Genomic DNA, 23,257 nt, shown 5'->3' on the forward strand with positions numbered 1-23,257 from the left:
TACCATTCAAGAGATAGAACTATTTCAAACAGTCAAGAATGCAGGAAAAATACTGAGCAAATGAAAAAATTACAAGAATGTAAATTTGACATCAATTAAAATTACATTTTATAACAAAAAATAATAAATATTAATTTAGACCAGTGCTCTTTAAGCATGGCAAACTTAAAATTAACAGTATGTATACTTTGCAAAGCAGACAGTGCATCTCAGTTAACAGATGCTTACTTTCAGGTTGGCATGGGAAAGGAATAGAAGGGAAAACATTAGTCTTAAGCATGCATTACATTCTTCTATTCTGCTCCAGATGAGAAATGAGTACCTTCTCTTAAGCTTCTCTAATTTTCTTCTTAACTACAAAACATAAAACTAAACCAAAAAATTGAATTAAATTAATTAAACACAACATGGTCACCAAATGTCTTAAGTGAGTAATGCTAAACTCAAAAATATAAATAATTGTTTTTTAAAAAAGAGCAAATTATACTAGGTAAAAAAAATGAAAGAATAAAGAGTATAAATCAATGAAACAGAAAACAAGAATTCAGTAAAATCAAAAACCAGTTTTTCAAAATAATCACTAAAAGAATAAGTGAACTTCTAGCCACACTAAATTAGGGGGGGGGGGAAAAAGAGAAGACAGAAATCACCAATTTCAAGAATCAGAGATATGTCATCACTCCAAATTTTAGTCATTAAGAGATTAAAAGAATATCATGAAAAACTTTATGCCAATGAATTCTACAACTTAGATGAAACAAAGAAATGCCTTCAAAGATACAAACTCTCAAAGCTTACTCAAGAAGAATGGATAGCCACTTATACCCCTGGACCTTTTGGAAGAATTGAATTTGTAGCTAAAACCCTTCCTACAAGTAAAAATCCAGACCCAGAAGGCTTCACTAGAAATTCTCCTAAATACTTATAGAAAAACAATCTCAACACTGCATAAAACTTCCAGAAAACTAAGGAGTGGGGACTATTACCCAATTCATTCTATGAGGCTATCATTACCTTTATATCATGACAGTGCAAGAGAAAGATAATTGAGGCCAATATGCAAAAATTCCAAACAAAATTTTGGCCAATAGGATTCAATAATATATAATGATCAAATTGGATTTATCCATTCATCCCAGGAATGTAAGATTGGCTTAACATTCAAACATCAATTAACATAATTCACTATGTTAGCAGACTACAAAAGCAAAAACATGATCATTTAAATGGATGCAGAAAAATCGTATGACAAAATCTCTTATTCAGGCATGATAAAAATTCTTAGCATTCTAAGAAAAGAATCATCCTGAAAAAGTGCATTTACAAAAAAAACCTTCATTTAACATTATCCTTGATAGTGAATAAATGAACATTTTCCCCCTAAGATTAGGAAGAACATAAAGATGTCTGGTCTTACCATTTATAAACATCACTCAGGAAGTTCTAGCCAAAGCAGTTTAGAGAGAGACAGGTCATATGGTTATGCTCAATTGAGAAAGACAGACATTTGTGAAGCTACTGTTCAAAAGACGAGGCAAATAAAATAACAGAGTTACGTAGAGGTGTGTTCAAGGCATAATGTGACCAAGGAGGAGGCATACCTAAGGAGTCCGGGCAAGAAACACAATATAGGTTAATGGAGAGAAAGCTTTTTTAAAGGAAGACACTTCCAAATGTAAAGTAAATAGTAACACTAAAATAACATGATGATTCAGTTACAAATCTCTTCCTTTCAGGCCCTACTAAAAAAGTTCCAGGATTGGGCACACTTTAATGTAAGGTGAATTTACAGTAATACCATTTAAAACTAAATTGATTGCTATCCCTTTAAAATTAAAGAGAAGTAATGATTCTGAAAAGTATTACCTGTTTGCACATCATCTGTACTTTCAAAATATTAAAATGTTTTGGCAAAATATTTGATAAGAAAATTATGATTCTAGATAACAATCTAAAGGTATGGGTTTTTATAAATAACTAGCTTAAATATGTAATTCACTTTTTTATTCATGAGCAATTAATGTAATGGACAAATAATGGAGGCAGGATAGAGAATGCCTCTGGATGCTACCTGTTACTCTTTTGATCACTTCAGATGAATTAATTAATTCACTGAAGAACACATTCAGTCTAGCTCTTACTGGTTCATGCTTAACATCTTATAGTACAGACCTTGAGGAGTTCTACAGGAATTGTGGAGGTTATGAAGGTAGAAAAGAAAAATTATCAAAGTGTTCTAACACGATTTGGGTTTAGTGTTATTTAATTATTATATTACTGTACCATCCATCAGAATAATAGAACTGTAGGAGATCTCATGAAGGTCAGAGATAGCAATAAGCTGATAATGGAAACCAGAATTTAACACTTAACTGGGAATACTTAAAAGATTAATAATGCTAACTTTGAACATTGAACAGATCCCAACAGATCCCATTGAACATACAGATCTCCAATAATCCTTTCCTTTATTCAATTCTAATGCATGTATGGGGGGAGGCATATATATATATGTATATGCACATATAACATAAGCTGGCATCAATAAATACATTATCTTTAACATCAGGAGAAAATTCCCTGATCTACAATCTAGACAAAGGAAAAATGAACTCTCACAGTTGATGATCATGCAAACCACACAGAAATGAGTCAAATATTATCAACATCTAATGTCAACACAAAGAAAGCCAAAGTGCTAAGGGAAGTTACATTTTCTCCCTGACACATTCAATGCTTTGAGAGTGTCCAATATTCTCATAGTATATTAAATGAGAAAATTTCATAACAGTGAAAGTATGTGCATGGAGCAGAATAAGCTGGAAATACTTAGAGATACCTAAAGAGGTTATGGAACAAACCAATGCAGTTGGCCTGCTGACAGGCCATTTTACAAGAGCCAGAGGTGCTCCCCTTGAGCATGCTGAACCTAAAGAAAGCATCACTGGAGTTCAAGAGCACAAGTGTCATACACTCAGAAAATTTCAAAGCTGGAAAGGCTCTAAGAGATCATGTAGTTCTGTGACCACAAAACTGTAGGTCACTGTGGCACTTTAGTAAAAAACTTCTTGAAATTATATGCAAAATTTTGTGTGCACATGATGAAGAACCACTGATCTAGTTCAAGCATTTCATTTAATGAATGGGGAAACAGTCCACTGAAATTGAATCACAGCTCACAGTACTGAATTGGAAATAGGATCTCTTGAGTCCCAGCTATTTGTTTTTGCTATCACACCAAGTTATCTCTTATTAAATATTAAATATTTTAACAGCAGCAGAAAAAGACAGACAGCTAGAATCCCTACTCCCTGATTCTTCAAAAGATTCAACTATCCCCTGTGTAGTCAGTCACTCAATCGGCTCTCTAGTTCATTTATACTGCCTTGCCTTGTCAAAGTGCCAAACAAACCCTGTGTGAGTCTGAGTTCTGGCAGCCCTTGTGATTAAAGGAATATCTGACACAAGCAGCTCATGACCTAGTGGTATCTCAGAAACCAAAAGTAGTGTGCCAGAATACTCAAGGGAGAAATTAGAGGATATAAAAAAGGTTTTGAGAATATAAGTGTTCAAGGACAAGGTTATGAAGTTATTTACACTGCCTTACATAGCTGATGTTCAACAAATGTTTGTAAAACTGAACTGAATTGGTGCATAAACCATCTAACAAATGGTCACCTTGATCAGTCCCAAAGGAGGAAGAACTCTTGCTCAAGAATTGCCACCCTTAAGAATGCTCTAAGTCTATTTTTAAAAATTAGCTTTCCTTAAGCAATTCCATATATACATGATCATTCTTTCAGTTATTCCAAAATGGCTCTATTTACAAATAGATGCCAGGACTTTTATATGTTCAATGAATTAACAAGACTTTCAGTATTGCTGCTATTAAAAAAAAAAAAAAGATTATCCACTAAGATATTTTGGTTAATGAGTAGGAATCTCTCACCAAATTAATAACACCATTAAATTCACTTTCAGATAGTTTAACAGTGGTCTTTGGGGTATAATAACATATTGCTGCTTTGGGCAAGCTGCCACTGAATTGAACATGAATTCGTACACAGTAAATTCTCCATCTCAAATCTAAATAAAGTGTTTCCCCTGAAAAACATGCTTCTTTCTCTATATTAACTGTTGTGATTAGCAGCATTTAATTTATCAAGTCCCTAATCTAAATAGTTCACTGAACTTTCCTCTCCCTCCCCTAAAACATCTATTTTAAGTTGAATAAGAATATCCAGTCAAATATATCATAAATGTCTATCAAATTCAAATCCTCTCCTTTTTCCCATGGCCATTACCTTTTCTATTTTATTTATTCATTTTTTATTATGGAATCATTAATATACAATGACATGAGTAACACTGTGGTTACTAAATTCCCCCCCATTATCAAGTCCCCACCACATACCACATTACAATCACTGTCCATCAACATAGTAAGATGCTATAGAGTCACTACTTGTCTTCTCTGTGCTATACTGCCTTCCCTATGCCCTCCCCAACATTATATGTGCTAATCATAATGCCTCTTAATCCCCCCAACTCCCCCCAGTCTATTTCCCATTGGTAACTGTTAGTCCATTCTTGGGTTCTGTGAGTCTGCTAATGTTTTGTTCCTTCAGTTTTTGCTTTGTTCTTATACTCCACAGATAAGCAAAACCATTTGGTACTTGTCTTTCTCCGCCTGGCTTATTTCACTGAGCATAATACCCTCTGGCTCCATCCATGTTGTTGCAAATGGTAAGATGTGTTTTCTTCTTATGGCTGAATAATATTCCATTATGTATATGTACCACATCCTCTTTGTCCATTTATCTACTGATGGACACTTAGGTTACTTCCATTTCTTAGCTATTGTAAATAGTGTTGTGATAAACATAGGGCTGCATATGTCTTTTTGAATCTGGGATCCCGCATTCTTAGGGTAAATTCCTAGAAATGGAATTCCTGCATCAAATGGTATTTCTATTTTGAGTTTTTTGAGAAACTTCCATATGGCTTTCCACATGGTTGAGCTGATTTACATTCCCACCAGCAGTGTAGATGGGTTCCCCTTTCTCTGCATCACTGCCAGCATTTGTTGTTGTCTTTTGGATGCCATTACCTTTTTACATTCCCTTATCACCTTGAGCCTGAACTCACAGCTCTCCCTATTTTTAATCACTCCCTTCTAGTTTTTCCTTCATATGACTTCAGAATTCATTTTCTAAAGAGTAAATCTGATCATTTTTGACTCCTTCTTAAAACCTTTCAGTGTTCTCTTACTGCATTCAAGTAATTCAGATTGTTACCTTAAAAAATAAGGCTTTTGATTAAATTAAATTTCAGTGTCTTTTCCATTCTCATCTCTAACAACCCATAACATCTCCCATAGGCTCTTTAAACCTCCTGCTTAGAGATCTTGTCAAGGTCCCCATGTCAGCCTGTATTTTTATTCCCTTAACTTTAAGCATATATTATACACACTCCATGAAACACTCTTTCTGACAATTTTTGCATCTGGCTTAGAAGCTACCCTTCCTTCAAGGCTTAATCAAAGGCTACAAAAAAATTCACCTTTCTGCTCCATGTGAAGTTAACTGTTTGCTTTCTAATTTAGCACACTTTGTCCATATTTCTATCACAGCACTTTTAAAACAGTATTTTAGGAAACATACATATTGAAGTCACATATGTTATCTGAACATATGAAAGTCAATTAAAAATCAGTACCAAAGTACATCTAGAATCCCTAAATATGCATAGTTCTAAATTTTCCATGGGTCAATGAGGAATAAAAAGAGAAACAAGGAAACATATTACATTAAAAGATTATAGATACATGTTATATAAAGCTCATGAAATGGAATAATAAAATAAGTGAAAACCAGGGTGAGAACCTCCAAATTCTCTCCTACATAAAACCTACAAAAATACAGACAAAAATTGTTAGAATCAACTTTTTCCAAACTCTATAAATTAATAGTGGTTTGCAGTATTTCAGGAGTATTTATTCAAGGAAAAAAAAACAGATCTCAGTAAAAATAGTGATCTTTGTGGTATCTGAATTTTTCCTGGTCCCTTCTCCCATCAGTTGAAAACTAAGAGTCTACATATGTGGTGAATACCAACACACAGACAACCTCCAAAAAAAGCAAATGGAGCTGGAGCATCTTCAAAATCTTATTCCCCAAGAAATGTTATGATTTGACCTATTTTGTGGTTCATAAAAGACCTACTTCAAGCTTCTCTGTATTTGACCTAAAACAGATCTCACCAAGTGGGAAAGCCTTTTTTCCCAAAAGTACTAGTTAAAAACAATTACAGGCATTTTTTTTTAATTTTGTCTTAAGGCAGTGAATATCAGTGAAGCAAACAATAAAAAACATATGTGTGTGTGTATATATATATATGTGTGTGTGTGTGTGTGTGTGTGTGTGTATGTATAGATAGAAATGTGCATATATTCTATATAGAGACTATATTAAATAAATTTTTGTGACCAAAGGACCTAACAAAGGGTTTAAGATGTAATTAGTGTAAGACTTGGCTGAGAAAATTAGTAAATAGATGAATTAAAAAATATGAAAGACCTGGAATCCCTCTCTCTTGTATAAGTAACTGGTTAAATCAAATGAAATTTTCCTCTTTTTTATATTCTAGGACTTTGAGAATGTATTGTTCTTACAAACCCTAAATCCACAATTAAATAAAACTCATTGTTTGCTAGAGCAGCCATAACAAAAAAACACAAACTGGGGAGGTTAAACAATAGCAATGTACTTCCTCACAGTTTTGGAAGCTAGGAGTCTGAGACCAGGAAAGTACTAGCAGGGCTGGTTCCCTCTTGAGGGCTGTGTGGAAGAATCTCTTCATGGCTTCCCTCCTTGGCTTGTAGATTGCTATCATCTCTTTGTGTCTTCACATGTCTTCCCTCTGTCCGTGTCTATGACCAGATTTCCTCTTTTTATAAAAATACCAGTGATGCTGGATCAGTGTCCACCCCTAATGACCATATTTTAGTCTAGTCACTTGTGCAAAGACCTTACCTCCAAATAAGGTCACAGTCTGTTGTACAGGGGGTTAGGACTTCAACATGATGGTTTTGGGTTTTTTGTTGTCGGGGTGGGGGAGGATATAAAATTCAGCCATAACACCTATGCTCATTCATATGAAAAAGTGGTGTTAATGGTTTTCAATCTTTTCAGAATGTTTCTAAAAATGAGACAGATATGTCAGGATATTTTAAATTTCTCTAAAAGATTATATTAAGAAAAAGTTCAGGGAAATACAAATCAAAACAACAATGAGATATCACCGCATACCAGTCAGAATGGCTAATATCTAAGATAAGAAATAACAAATGCTGAGGAAGATGTGAAGAAAGGGGAACCCTCAGGCACTGTTGTTGGGATTACAAATTGGTACAGCCACTATGGAGGTTTCTCAAAAAACTAAAAATACAGATACCATATAACCCAGAAATTCCATTCTGGGAATTTACCTGAAGAAAACAAAATCATTAGTCAGAAGATATATGCACTCATATGTCCATCACAGAATTATTTACAATAGCCAAAATGTGGAAACAACCTAAAATCCATCCATATGAATGGATAAAAAAGATGTGGTACCTATATAAACAATGAAATTACTTAGCCATAAAAAAGAATGAAATGTTGCAAATCTGCAGCAGTGTGGACAGACCTAGATGGTTTTATGCTAAGTGAAATACATCAGACAGCAAAAGACAAATACGGTGTGATTTTACTTATATGTAGAAAAAAAAACCAGAACAAATAAACAAAACATAAATAGACTCATAAACACAGAGAACAGACTGGCAGTTATGACAGGGGTGGCGGGGATTGGGTGAAATAGGTGAAGGGGAAAAATTAGTGTCGATGTTTGGTATCTTGATCTGGGTAACGGTTAAATGAGTATATACACATTTCAAAAATCATCAAGCTGTGCACTAAGATTTGCACATTGTATTGTATGCACTTCAGTAAGAGAGAGAGAGAGAAAAGAAAAAGAAGGAAAAAGGGGAGAGAGAGAGAGAGAGAGGAAGGGAGGGAGGGAGGAAGGAAGGAAGGAAGGAAGGAAGGAAGGAAGGAAGGAAGGAAGGAAGGAACGAACGAACGAACGAACGAACGAACGAACGAACGAACAAACGAACGAACGAACGAACGAATGAGGGAAGGAAGGAAGGAAGGAAGGAGGGAAGGAGGGAGGGAGGGGAGGGAGGGAGGAGAAAAGAAAACAAAGAAAAGAAAAAGTCCCTAAGTTTTCTGCCAGTGGTTTGAAACCCTGTTGTCCTATCAAAGTGAGCACTAGACCTGAAGGAAGAACAACTGGACTGATTTCAGTCCCAGCTCAAACACTAACTGCTGAATTTGCCCTGCACTTAGTATTTATATAATCTATGCTTAAATTCTTAACCTGGAAAAGGAAGTAGTTGGAATGAATTCCCCTGCAATTCCATAAGCCCAAACACTGATTCTACCTTGTCAGATTTTGCCATTAAAATTGGCACCGTTGGAAGGGACCTAGAAATAACATAAGAACACTTATTTAAATGAAGAGAGTAATAAAAATTCAGTTCAGTTCAGAAATATTTACACAGCTGAAGACCATGAACCTTTCAGACTTCTTAGACAAATTTCATCAATTCTCTGAGGACAGACTGCTTTGGAATTGTAAATGTACACGGATGTTGCTATCAGCACACAAAAATACCTATGGTGGTAGGTATCCCTCATGATAGTACCTTATGCTACTCCAAAATTATTTTCATCAAGTTTAATATTCCAGCAGTCTTCATTTCCTTGAAAATTAGTGCTATAAAAATAGAACCTATCACACTAGGTTATAGGATTTAAATTATATTGTTAATTTATAAAAATTCTCTTGGATTTTAAGATAAAATTCAAAGCATATAATTAAATAAATCTAAGTAAGTGTTCAGGTACTTTGAACTAATACATTTTAATAAAAGACAAATATCACTGTATTTTTTAAACATATCAAGTAACAACATAATCAAGACAATGAAATTATCTTTATTGACATAAAATAAACAGATATACATTTGAAATACAGTTCATTTCTCTTGATAAAAGTGCTTTTATAAATTTGGTACAGAGAACAATAACCAAAAGTTTTGGGAAAATGTGTTGAAACAAAATGGCTCATATAAACATTTCCTTTGAGAATTAATCATCGAATATTAAAACACGAGATTATAAAATATGTTATGACAATTTGAAGAAGCATCAATGTTGGAAGAAAAATAAAGCAAATATTTCAGAAGATTGTTTAGGACACACATAATTCCCTAGAAGGGACATCTATGTTAAATTACCAGCTGAGACTAATTCTTGAGGATATGACCTATATATAAAACTGACAATAATTTATTTAAACATATAATAGACATTGAGGGACAAGTGAGCTGACATTGAAAAGCTACTGCTTTGCTCTTGAATACCTGACAGTAATAATGATAAATTATTTAAAGATATCCATCAGCATGAAACTTTAAAGAATATAGTGTTTTTTAAGTAATATGCTAAAGAACACCTTGAAGAGAGTGCTTTAACTACACAAAATTCCTAAGATTTCCAAATTTTGCTCGACTGATGCTGTTCTGAATAGTCAAAAGATACTGTATATCATGGGGAAGATGGCTGTTTCATCATGGCCTATAGTTATAAGATTCAGTAATTGATATCATGATGAAAAATGATACAGGGTTGTTAAAAGAACACCAGCAATAGTAATACAGGTTATGGTGATCTGAGGTTCATAATATACTTTCTGGGAGTACACTGATCACCCAAAGTACTTATTTCACTTTTTGCAAGTAATTTCTTATAAGATAGTGTCTCAATGTTCTTTTATGCTTGATTCACTTCTTATGTATTCCCAGAGAATAGTTTACTCATTATTGCTGACAATAGCTCTAAAAAATTTAAGTACTTAAGTACCTATGAAATACTTTTAAAGTACATATCTTTCTTTCCCCTTCCATAATGCACACCCCATAGCAAATTTAATCAAGACTGAGGTTGTACTAAATATTTTATAAGTGTTAGTCTAAACAACAAAGAGATTAACTGGCTAGCTTATTTTGCTAATCATGTAATGTGTAATGTCATCAAGCATCTCTCCATGTGCTTATTGGCAACTTGTACATGTTTTGAAAATTAGGGGCTTCCCCTTTCCTCTAAACTTGAAATTGGGTTATTGATTTTTTAAATGATCATCACTGAGATATAATTCACGTACAATAAAATTCACCCATTTGAAGTGTTTGATTCAGTGATTTTTAGTATATTCAGTTACCCAATAATCACAATTTTAGAACATTTTAGCATTCTGAAAAGAAACCCCATACTCATTAGCAGTCATTCCCATTCACTGCATCCCAGCCCTAGAAAACCAATAATCCACCTTCTGTCTCTGTAGCAGACAATTCATATAAATGGAATCACATGTGATTTTTTGTGACTAGTTTCTTTGACTTACCCTGTTTTCAAGGTTCATCCATGTGACAGAATGTATCAATACTTCATTCCTCTTTATTGCCAAATAATATTCCATTTGTATAGATACACTATTTTTATTTATCCACTTATCAGTTAATGAACAATTATATTGTTTCCACTTTTAGGATATTATTCATTCACATACAAGTCTTTAAGTGGATGGATATGTTTTCATTTCTCTTGAATATATAGCTAGCAGTGGAATTTCTGGTTCATACAGAAAGTCCACATTTAACAATTTAAGAAACTGCTGAAACGTTTTCCAAAATAGCTACACCAGTTTACATTCCCTTCATCAACTTATGATTCTGATTTCTCTGTACCCTCTCCAACACATAATATTATCTGACTTTTTACTTCTAGTCATCTTAGTGGGTGTAACATGGTATATTATTGTGGTTTTAATTTGCATTTTCCTAATGTGTAATGTCATCAACAATCTCTTCATGTGCTTATTGGCCACTTGTATATCTTCTTTGCAGAAATGTGTATTCAGATTGCCCATTTTTAATTGGGTTGTCTTCTTAGTAATGAGTTTTAAGAGTTCTTTATATATTCTAGATATGTCCCTTATCAGACATATGATTTGCAAACATTTTTTTCCATGATATGGATTTTTTTTTCTTTTTTGATGGTAAAATTTGCAACAAAAAAGTGTCAGATTTTGAGGTAAATTATTTTATCTATTCTTTCTTTTTTTGTTTGTGCTTTTGGTGTCATAGGTTAAAAAAAAACAGTGCAGATCCCAAGGTCATGAATATTTTTTTACCTGTTTTTTTCTAAGAGTTCTATAGTTCAAGCTCTTACACTTAATTCTCTGATTCATTCTAAATTAGTTTTGTGTATCATGTGAGGAATGGCTATTCAACCAGATGCTTTGCATATGGATTTCCAAGCATTTTAGCACCATTTATTAAAAAGATTCTTCTTTCCTCATTGAATTATTTTGATACTCTTATCAAAATGCAACTGATGACCTCAAAATTTTCCAAGAGCATCATCTGATAAGATTTAGCCAGTAACCAGCAATGGGGTGGAGAAATGTCTGGCCAACATCCAGATGACAGATACATTGTGGCAATGAAATGCAGACTCTATTCACATCAATATCAGTAAGAAAAATGAAAATGGGTTAGGAGGGGGGGAACTGAAATCTTACAGATAGGCAATGATATCATGTGTTTATAAGCCATACTAAAGACCAAAGTCAGGCAGGTAGCTGTGTAAAGATCTTAGTGATACATCTAGTTGGAGGATGTATGTGGAGCATCCTCAAAGAGTTGGGTATTTGTAGTTGTGAAAGGCAGGTACTAAGAGGGATATGAGAATTAATTGCCTAGAGGCTGGTTCAGAATAGGGTTTAGAATCAATGGAGGATGTGACTCAAGAAATCAAAGTGGAAACCAAGCCATATAGACAAGGCAAATCTGACAAAAATTTGGGGAATGCCATAAGATTGTAAAGAAAGAGACTAAGATTTTAACCCAGATACCCTAGATGTGAAACAGAGAACAGTCTCTGCTCTTCTATTAGAAAGAGGCTTTTCACATACTGTGTCCTTAGTAAGGACTGGCTTATGAATTTGCAGAGACTTGACACATCAATGCCTACAACTAAACAGCATTTATTGAATCCTTGCTATATCCTAGGTACTCTCTCAGGTGCTTTACACATACTATCTCACCTAATTCTCATGAGTACCTTAAAATGTTAATTCTATTACACTCATATTGGAGGTGGCAAAACTTGGATTTAAAAAGGTTAAATATCTCATCCAATCTCCACTGGTTATTAATATTACTATGAAACAAGTCACCTATATCAGAAACTTCTGAGCTATCTCTGATTTTTCTTCTCCCAACATATCATTTCAACCTCACATCATCTCCTTTCCACTCCACAGTCTCATATATATTTCAAATCATCATCACACCCAATCCTGATAATTTAAATACCTTCCAAGCTAATATTTCCATATATTGGCTCTCCTTACATAAATCCCTAAATACAGCTCTGATTATGGCACCACTACACTCAAAAATACTTAATACTCTCTCATCATGTTCATCAAATCAAACACAGCAAATTGACCTTTACATTTCAGGTCTCTACAAGTGGCATGATTTCCCATTCTCGGCTGCCTACAGATAAACTGTATCTTTCCTGTTGCTAAAAATCCCTTCACGCTTCCAAACTTAATATATCTATTCATTTTTTCTCTGGGCATAGAATACCTCCCTAACATCTGCACACTGAAATCCAATTCACCTCAAATGTTACCTATTCCAGCAAAATTACTCCAATTCCCTTAATGATTGTTTCCTCTTTTAATTATAATTTTTTATAGCTCATATGATTCTAAATATTTTCATTTTGTGGATTTATCTAATCTCCCTTTCTAGAACTCAAGTTTTATGAAAGCAAAGCCTGTGTACTTGTCTTTTCTGAATTCCAATAACACTTAGCAGATTCTTTGAAATTATGGAAATTAAAAAATAATTAGTAAATTATTAAAGTTGAAAAAATAGTGATGCAATAACCAGAAATATCTTGGTTGCAAATGACATGTGATCCATCTAGCTTAGACCAAAGGTTCGGTCTCATATGAACAAACTACAGAATAGAAATGATAGGGCTGGTCTCTGAATGAGCCAGATACTGACAGGACTTTGTACCATGTTGCTATGCTTCTTGTTTGGGTTGGCTTTGGTCCTGCCACTTACAGAATGCCTTTGCCTACCAATGACATGGCTACCAGCAACTTCCCAGTTTCCATCCCAGGTTCAGGACCAGAGAGAAAAGAAATATTCTGCAACACTCCCCCTACTAGAATTACTAGAAAATACTAGAAAGTAGTCTCTGGTTAGTCTGGTTTAAACACTGAATTAATGACTGTGGTCAAAAGTTGAGTGTAAGTATGTGGCAGCTCCTACTCAGGCTTCATGAATAGAGTGAGGAATTTGTATGTGTGGGAGGATTTTTGGAGTGCCAACTTTCTCAAAAAATGAAGGGATATTATATGGACAAAATATTTGATATACACTGTAAGTAGCTAAAAGTATCAGTAGTAATAACTGATGCACTATTCCATTGTTGAGTTGAAAAAAAAGGAGGTAAAGAAAATGTTAGCCTATTAAAAGCACTTAGGAACATTTAGTAGAAAAGAAAAAGTTACACATAGCATCATTTGCTCTCTCAGTCCATATTATTGTTCTTTCTCCAAAATTCTTAAGTGGGTAGGTTCAGATTTTGCATATAATTTATGCAGAGGTAAGGCTGTCTGTGTGTGCAACTGCTGATAAATTTATTAGATGGAGATGGAAAGGCTATTTATCATAACTATTTGGGAATTCAGTGTTCTATGATGGTTAACAGTGTTACTGAATATAAATTTCAGCCTTTCTTTTGTATTTTATCATATTCTTGCATGGTATTTACCTCCTCTACTATCATTTTTGGAAAGATCAGTCCATTATGTATCTCTCAGATTATCAAACACACAGGATATCAGGGATCATAGTCTTAAATGACTTTAATGGCTAGCAAGACAATGGAAGTGAGTAGGAATTAAAGTGATTTAGGAAGTACCTACTCTTAAAGTGGACAGCTGCTACACTACTCCAACCAATTGTTACATTGAGAGAAGGCAGACTATTGCTATGAAATCATGTGGGTTTTTAAAAAAAACTTCCAGAAAGCCAGGGTTAAGATGAAACCTCCTGATTTTTAAATGTAAACCACCAACTCAAATATTTTTCCAATGCCGTACAAGCCAAACAGAACAAATCTGAAGGTCAAATTTGATCTGCCAATTTATATTCTCTGTAGATATATTCAGCAAGTACTCATTAAATGAATGTTAATGTACAAAACTAATGATTTTACAAAATAAACCATAGTTTTCTATTAATTACATTCTAATTGTAAAGATTACTTTCTCCAGAAAAAATATTGGCCTCAGTCCATTAAAAAACTGTTTAAAATTTTACCATTTATCTCAAGAATCATTCTTCTTTTGTTAATGGGGAACATAGGTAAATGTAATTCTAAAAATGACTTCTGAAGAAGTTAGTCAAACAGATAATCAGTTCATTCTTATATATGCCCTACCATATGATAGTAAAAGTTATTGGCATTCTCATTTATTCTTTACTACTTAAATGTTTAAATTACTCAATTTAATCCTCTTTATTAAGAGGATTTTAAAAACTGCTCTCAGCCATACTGAAAACTCTTTCTTTAAATTTCTACAGGTCTTTTTTGTTATATGTAATTTAATCACATTTTCAAGCTTCAAGGAGCTTCTTGACTAATAGAAATGAAATAGCTACACAGTGGAACAATGGAAAGAACAGTAAGTTTGGTATTAGGAGATCCAGATTCAAATTTATTAATTGTTCGGCCTTCAAATTTATTAATTCAGATTCAAATTTATTAATTGTTGGGAAGTAAATGGTCTGTTATGTACTTCAGCAAAAACTCTTCAGCAGTTGTCAAATGAGGCAAGGATAAACATAAGGAAATCAGGCATTTAGCTGTCTAGGCAATGGTCAACTCTTGTCAAAAAAGAAGACAGATATGAGAAATAGAAGGGTAGTGCTGGTAGACTCTACTGTGAATAGATGCTGGAAGAAAGGAAGAGAATAAGAATGGATGCTGAGATATGTGGGTAAAAGAAATTTTATCTTTTAAAATCTACATAAATCATAATTTAGTGCTTAAACAACAAAAAAATAAGGTAACATGGATCTTGTATGTAGCTAAAACTAAAATCCATGATAAAAGGCCCAAATGAAATGTTAAGGGAAATGGGAATACACTGTATTTTGTAGAAAGTAAAAGGAAAGAAACCCTATCACAGTTAAGAAACAGAAGATATTTCAAAACAAACAAGTCATACTATAAAGAAGAAAAGTATGTCTGAAGTGAAAAGTATACCACATCTGTTTATCAGCACATTACATAAATCAGAAAAAGGACTGGTGAATTTGAAAAAATAAAATGAAATAATGGAAACTATGCAAAAAATAAAAAGAGAAGAAGCAGAACCAAAAAGAAAAGAAAGGCAAGGGAAGAGATAGGGAAAAAATAGAAAGGAGAAAAGAAGGAGGAAGTATTGGGGGAATAATAATATATGTATAAGCAAAATACATGATAACAGCAGCACAAAGAATGGGAGGAGAAAAATAGCAAAATAAATAGCAAAAAAAATATAGTGTAAAATTCTTACACTATATTGAAATGTTATAACATCATTTTAAAGCAGATTCAGGTTAAAAAATATATGCTATAAATTCTAAAGCTATCACTAAAATAATAAAATGAAAAATTATAGCTAATAATAAGAAAACAACTGAGATAGCATGAAATAATTTTTAAAGGTACTCAATCCAAAAGAAGGAAGATAAAGGAGGGAAGAGGATCAAAATAAGAATGGAATAAATTGAAAATAGCAAGATTAGCTTAAAACTAGCCATATCAATAATTGCACAATATGTAAGTTGTTCATAAACACTGCAATAAGGCAAATATTATAAAATTGGATTTAAGCAAAAAGCAACACCCGACTATGCACTGCACACATGAAACATATTTTAAATATAAAGAAACAAATACGTGAAAAGTAAAAAGAGGAACAAATATACACCATGCTAACACTAGTCAAAAAGAAAGCTGGAGTAACTATATTAACATCAATAAAATTAGATTTCAGAGGAGAATAATACTAGGGTTAAAGGATTTTCATAAGATTAAAGGGGTTAATTCATCAAGAAAATGTAACTATCCTAAAGATGTATGCATACAAGAGAATATCAACATATGCAAAGCAAAAACTTATATAACTGAGGAATGTATAAATCCATAATTATAGGCATAGATGAATATAGTCAGAGAAGAAAACATCAAAATAGAAATGTAAAACAATGACAATGAATGAAATCAGAAGCTAATTCTTTGAGAAAAATAAAAATAATTAATAAACATCTATCCACAATCATGACAAAGTAATAGTCTAACAAATTAACAGTATCATTAGATGAAAAGGAAAACCTCCGAGAAGATAGTAAATTCCTGAGCTCATTCAAAAAAACAGAAAATCCTGGACAGACCTATAGGTATTAGAGATTGAATTTGTAGTCAAAAAACTCACAAATAAAATAGGCCAAAGAAGATCTAAATAAATGGTGAGGAATTCCATGTTCGTGGACAGGAAGGCTCAACATTGTCAGGATGTCACTATTCCCCAATTGATTTATAGATTCAATCTCAATCAAAATCTCACCAAGTTATTTTCTGAATATCACGAAGTGATACTAAAATTTTTCTGAAGAGGCACAAAACCCAGAAGAGCAAACAAAATATTGAAAGAGAAGAACAAAGTTGAGGGACTGACATCACCTGATTTCAAGACTTGCTATTAAGCTACAGTAATAACAACAGTGTGGTACTGCTGAAAGAACAGACAGATCAAAGGAGTGAAATAAAGAACCCATAGACTCAGATGAACACAGTCATCTAATATCTGACAAAGGCAAAAGCAATACAATGGAGGGACAGCTGGTGCTGGGACAATGAGACATCCACATGCAAAAAGACACAGACCTTACACACTTCACAAAAGTTAACTCAAAATGGATCATAGCCCTAAACGTAAAATGCGAAACCACATAATTCATAGAAGATAGGAAAAAAACAAATAAAATAAGAAAACTCTAATCCCAGATCACTTAACCAGTGAACTCTATCAAATATTTAAAGATGAAATATATTAATTCTATACTAATTCTTCTAAAAAATTAGGGGGAGAAAGGAATGCCACCCAACTGATTCTGTTGATTCTGAGACCAACATTACACTGATTCTGAAACAAATATTACACTGATACCAAAAACCAAAGTCTTATAATAAAAGAGAACTGCAGACCAATAGCTCTCATGAACAGGTAAAAGGATCCCCAACAAAAGTTTAGAACATCTAACCCAACAATGTACAAGAGTGAGAACACATCATTACAAAAGTGGGGATTATCTTAGAAATGGTAGGTTGATTAAACATTCAAAAGTCAATGTATTTCATCATATTAACCAAAAAGAAAAAGGGAAAATATTTAAAAAGAAATCTTAATAGTCAAAGAACCTGCACAAATTTTTTTTTGAAAACAAAAAATTTCAGAAAATAGAAGTGAATGTCTTAAACCTGAAAAAGAGGATTTATAAAAATATTTACATCTACTATGATATTTAATTGTTCAAGTCAGCATGAAAGTCTGAATGGTCACCAATAAAACAAGAATGTCCATTCTCACCATCTGTATTCAACATGGTACTGCAAGTTCCAGCCAGTGATATAAGAAAAATAAATAAAAGGCATTTAAATTAGATGGCAGAGTGACTATGTCTTTGTTTAGATAACATGATTATCTATATTAAAAAACTTCTGGAATCTATAAAGAAGTCATTAGCACCAAAAAATTAGAAAAGGTTCAAGATAAAATTTAATACAATAAATCAATTTTGTTTGTATATACTAGAAATAGACAACATAATTTGAAAAAAAAAGCAAAAAACCATTGACAATCACACCAAAAATATAAAATACTTCAGGAAAAAACTGGCAAAATGCTGGCAAGACCTGTATACTGAAAAGTTTATTTATTAAAGAAGCCTAATAAATAAAACAATGAACCTTGTTCAGGTGTCAGAATACTCAACAGTATTAGCAAATCTCCTCAAATTAGTTTGTATATTCAACATAATTCTAACCAAATATCCATCAGATTTTCTTAAGGAAACAAAAAAATCATTCTAAAATTCATGTGGAAACTCAAAGGATTTAGAATAGCCAGAACAACTTTGAAGAACAGTAAGTTTGAGAGTAAATCCTACCTGATTTCAAATCTTACTATAAATTTCAGTAATCAAAAGATTAAAGTATTGGTACAAAAGCAGGCAAATCAATGAAATACAGATTTTAAAACATACTCATAATATATGGACAAAATATTTTTGACAAAGGTGCAAAAGTAATTAATTCAATAGAGGAAAAATTTTAAGCAGAGGGTACTAGAAAAATTGTAAATTCATATGCAAAAAAGTGAATCCCTATTTTGTAACATACACAAAATTTAACTCAAGGTGGATATCAACCCTAAAATCTGATGCTAAAAACAAAAAAACAAAGGAGAAAATCTTTGTGACCATAGGTTAGGTTAGATATGAGACCAGATGCCCAATTTAAAGAGGAAAAATAATGATAAAATGGATATCATCAAAATTAATAACTTCTATTATTCAAAAGAATAATAAAAGAAGAATAAAAAGATAAGCTATATGGACAAGAAGAAAATACTTGCAAATCATATCTGATGAAGGAATTGTATACAGAATATATAAAGAACTTTAAAAAATCAGTAATTAGAAAACACACCACCCAATAAAAATTTGGCAAAATCTTTGAACAGACAATTCACCAAAGAAGATATGTGGGTGGAAAATAAACAACAGAAAAATGTTAAGCATAATTAATCATTAGGGAAATAACACATTAAAATTGCAATGATACCACCACTGCATACCTATTAGAATGATTAAAGTTTAAAAGACTACTGACACTAATTGTTAACAAGAACGTGAAGGAACTGGAACTCCCGAGCACTGCTGATTGAAATGTGAAATGGTCATCACTTTGGAAACTAGTTTCATAGGTTCTTAAAATGTTAAACATACATCTACTATAATATCCAGCCATTTCACTACTAGGTATTTACCCAAGATGAAAAAGGTAATATAACCATATGAAGAACTGTACACAAATATTCATGGGGCTTTATTTAGGAGAGCAAAAAAAGAAACTGAAAGACCAGCACATGAATGGAATTGTAACTATTGTCACAAATAACATGGATGAATCTAAAGATCACTTTTAGTAAAAAAAAGACAAAGAGGAGGAATGGATTAAAGATGGTTGATTAGGAAGGCAAAAACACATAAAAGAGGAAAATACAGCAAATGTGACTACACCCAAAAATAACCTGAAAACTGCAGAAGAGACCACCTACACCTGAAGAAAAAGAGACGATCACTCAGAAAAGGGTGAGGTAACAAAGAAACTGAGCAGGACCCAAGCCCTCCCTCCACCCTAGCCTATACTTTGGAGAAAGAGAAACAGAGTGGGGAGGTGGTAGGAGTGCTGGACACCTGGTCATGGAGATCTGCTTTAGGAGCACAAGCCCATATTACATTGGGTTCTGGTGATTAGGGCGCTAGACTCCAGGGACAGGCGGACAATGGGAGGCTGAGACTCCAGCCAGTGTGGAGGGCAGGCACACTCCACCAGTCCTGAGTCACAAAGAAAAGGCAGCACTTTGAAAGACTTGCCAGCAGTAGGAGGGGGATCAGAGGGTTGAAGGTTGGATGAAACACTCTCCTCAGGGGAAAGAGCAGGTAGAGGATACCTCCTCAGTCCTTCCTCAGCCCAACAGATCAGGAACTCTTGGGAGCCCCAGATGCTCCATCATCCTTGCTGGAAACTGCAGTGCCAAGGCTCCTCCCTGCAAGTACTGCTGGGAGTCAACCCACCTGGCCAAGTGGCATACTTTGCTATCTGGCAGGCAGAGGGAGCGTCCTTGGCTCCATTTCAGCCCAACCAGGGAGGATCCTGCAGGACTCAGGCCCAAGAGCTCCTTCCTCCCTGCGGGTGTCCAAACCCAGTGCTATGCATTCAGCAAAGGCAGAGCTGCACATTGGTCTGTCCACCCCATTAAACCTGCAGCCCCACCATTGCTGCAGGTCAGGCAGAGGGTGGCCCTGCCCACCATAAGCTCAGCAGAGATAACTGAGCTGATCATGAAGGTAGGTTGAGGCAAACTGCCTGCCCAGACTCAGACCACTACAGACGCCAAGCAGACAGGTGGCCCCACCATGGTACGCCATGAGGCCCCAGCAAAATAGAAACAGGCACGAGAATAAAGAATCTTGAGCTTCTGGGCACCACAGCACACCTTCTTCATAAACCTATTACTCTGCCAGAAAGCATTACAGAGACACCTAATACAAAGGAAGAAACACAGAAACCCTGACAAAGTGAGTAGGCAGAGAAACATAATTTAAAACAAAACTACAAGACACAACCCAAGAAAGATGGCTAAATGAAACAGAGATCACCAATCTTCTTGACAAAGATTTCAAAGTAAAAGTCATAAACATGCTCACAGATTTACAGAAAAGTATTCAAGATCTCAGGAAGAACTTCAACAAAGAGAGAGAAAACCAGAAAAAGAGCCACTCAGACATGAAGAATATAGTATCTGAAATTAAACATACAATGGAAAGATTTAAAAATAGATTAGCACATGTAGAGGAGATGGTAAGTGAAATGGAAATTAGAGAACAGGAAACAAAGAAGCTGAGGAACAGAGAGTAAAAGGATCTCTAGGAATGAGTGAATGATAAGAGAGCTATGTGATCAATCCAAATGAAACAATGTTCACATAATAAGGGTACCAGAAGGAGAAGAGAAAGACAAAGGAATAGAAAGTCTCTTTAAGAAAATAATTGTTGTAAACTTCCTCAATCTGGGGAAGGAAATAGACAGCTAGGTCATGGAAGCACAGAAATCCTCTAACAAAAGGAAGCCCAGAAAGACAACACCAAGCCATATAATAATTAAAATGGTGAAGATCAAGGATAAGGAGAGAGTACTGAAAGCAACCAGAGAGAAAAAAAGATTACTTATAAAGGACATTCCATCAGCATGGCTATCAGCAGACTTCTAACAGAAACTCTACAGGCTATAAGGAAGTAGCATGAAATGTTTAAAGTACGGACACAGAAGGACCTCCAACCCAGAATCCTCTACACAGCAAGATTATCACTTAACTTTGAAGCAGGTATTAAACAATTTTCAGATAAACAAAAGTTGAAGGAATTCACCATCACTAAGCCAGCCTTAGAAGATATGTTAAAGGTTTTGATATATATGGAAATGACTCTAAGACTACATAGCTTTCACCAGTGAAAATAAACCCACAGTAAAGGTAGTAGACCAACTAATTACCAAGCAAGTACAAAATTAAAACAAAAGAAGCAAAATCAACTATGTACAAAATCAGTCAAGGGGTACACAAAAAGTGCAGTTTATGATACCTAATATGAAAAATGTGGAGGAGGAAAAAGAAGGAAAAAAAAGGGCCCTTAGAATGTGTTTGAAATAGAGTAATCTGCAATTTAAGATAGCTATTATATAGAAAGGAAGCTATCCTTGAACATTTGGTAAGCACACAACTAAAGACTATAATAAACACACACACACACACACTAATACATAAATTAACAGATTTTAATAAATTAAATTATGTATTTAATAAAAATACATAAATAAAAAATACACTCACAGCAATAGACAGATCAACCAAACAGAAAATAAAGAAACAGAGGCACTGAACAATGCATTAGATCAAACGGATTTAACAGATATCTACAGAACACTCCACTCAAAAGTAGCAAGATACACATTTTTCTCAAGTGACATGGAACATTCTCCAGAATAGATCAAATACTAGGCCACAAGAAGAGCCTAAGTGAGTTAAAAAAGATTGAAATTGTATCAAGCAGCTTCTCCAACCACAATGGTATGAAACTAGAAATAAATCATACAAAAAAAAAGCCTACAAATGCATGGAGGCTAAACAATATGCTTCTAAATAATAATGAACCAATGAATGAATTAAAATAGAAATGAAGCAATACATGGAGATAAATAAAAACAAAAATACAACAGCTCAAAATTTGTGGAAGGCAGCAAATGCAGCTCTAACAGGAAAGTACAGTGATACAGACTTACCTCAAGAAAGAAGAACAATCCCAAATAAACAGTCTAAACTCACAATTAAAGAAACTAGAAAAAAACAAATGAAGCACAGAGCCAGTATAAAGAGGGACATGATAAATATCAGAGTAGAAATAAATAAAATAGAGAATAAAACAGTAGAAAAAAAATCAATGGAACTAGGAGTTGGTTCTTTGAAAAAATAAACAAAATAGATAAACCCCTAGCCAGACTTATTAAGAAAAAAAGAGAATGAACACACATAAACAGAATCAGGAACAAAGAAGGAATAATCACAACAGACACCACAGAAATACAAAAAATCATTAGAGAATACTAAGAAAATTATATGCCAATAAATTGGTCAACCTAGAAGAAATGGACAATTTCCAAGAAAAATATAATCATCCAAGACTAACCCACGAGAAAACAGATAATCTGAACAGACTAATTACCAGCAATGAAATCAAATTGGTAATCAAACACCTCTCCAAAAACAAAACTTCAGGTGCAGATGGGTTCACAGCTGAATTCTACATTTAAAGAGGTCATACCCATCCTTCTTAAAGTAAGTATTCCAAAAAGTAGAAGAGGAGGGAATACTTCTGAACTCATTCTATGAAGCCAGCATCACTCTAACACAAAAACCAGATAGAGACACCATGAAAAAGGAAAATTACAGACCAATATCCCTAAAGATATAGATATACAAATCCTCAACAAAATATTAGCAAACTGAATTCAAAAATACACCAAAAAGATCATCCATCATTACCAAGTAGGATGTATTGAAGGGATGCAAGGATGGTACAATATGCATAAATCCATCAATATCATATAACATATTAACAAATACAAGGATAAAAACCAAATGGTGACCTCAATACATGCTGAAA

The 23,257-nt window shown here is 33.8% G+C and overlaps 1 protein-coding gene across 3 annotated transcripts in view; it reads right to left on the reverse strand.

Annotated features, from left to right (window-relative positions):
* Positions 1-23,257, reverse strand: part of NAALADL2 (N-acetylated alpha-linked acidic dipeptidase like 2) — a 1,394,480-nt gene that overhangs the window by 1,306,447 nt on the left and 64,776 nt on the right. The gene's annotated exons all lie outside the window — the stretch shown is intronic.

This window comes from Manis javanica, chromosome 3, assembly GCF_040802235.1.
Source record: "Manis javanica isolate MJ-LG chromosome 3, MJ_LKY, whole genome shotgun sequence".
NCBI classification, from domain to species: domain Eukaryota; kingdom Metazoa; phylum Chordata; class Mammalia; order Pholidota; family Manidae; genus Manis; species Manis javanica.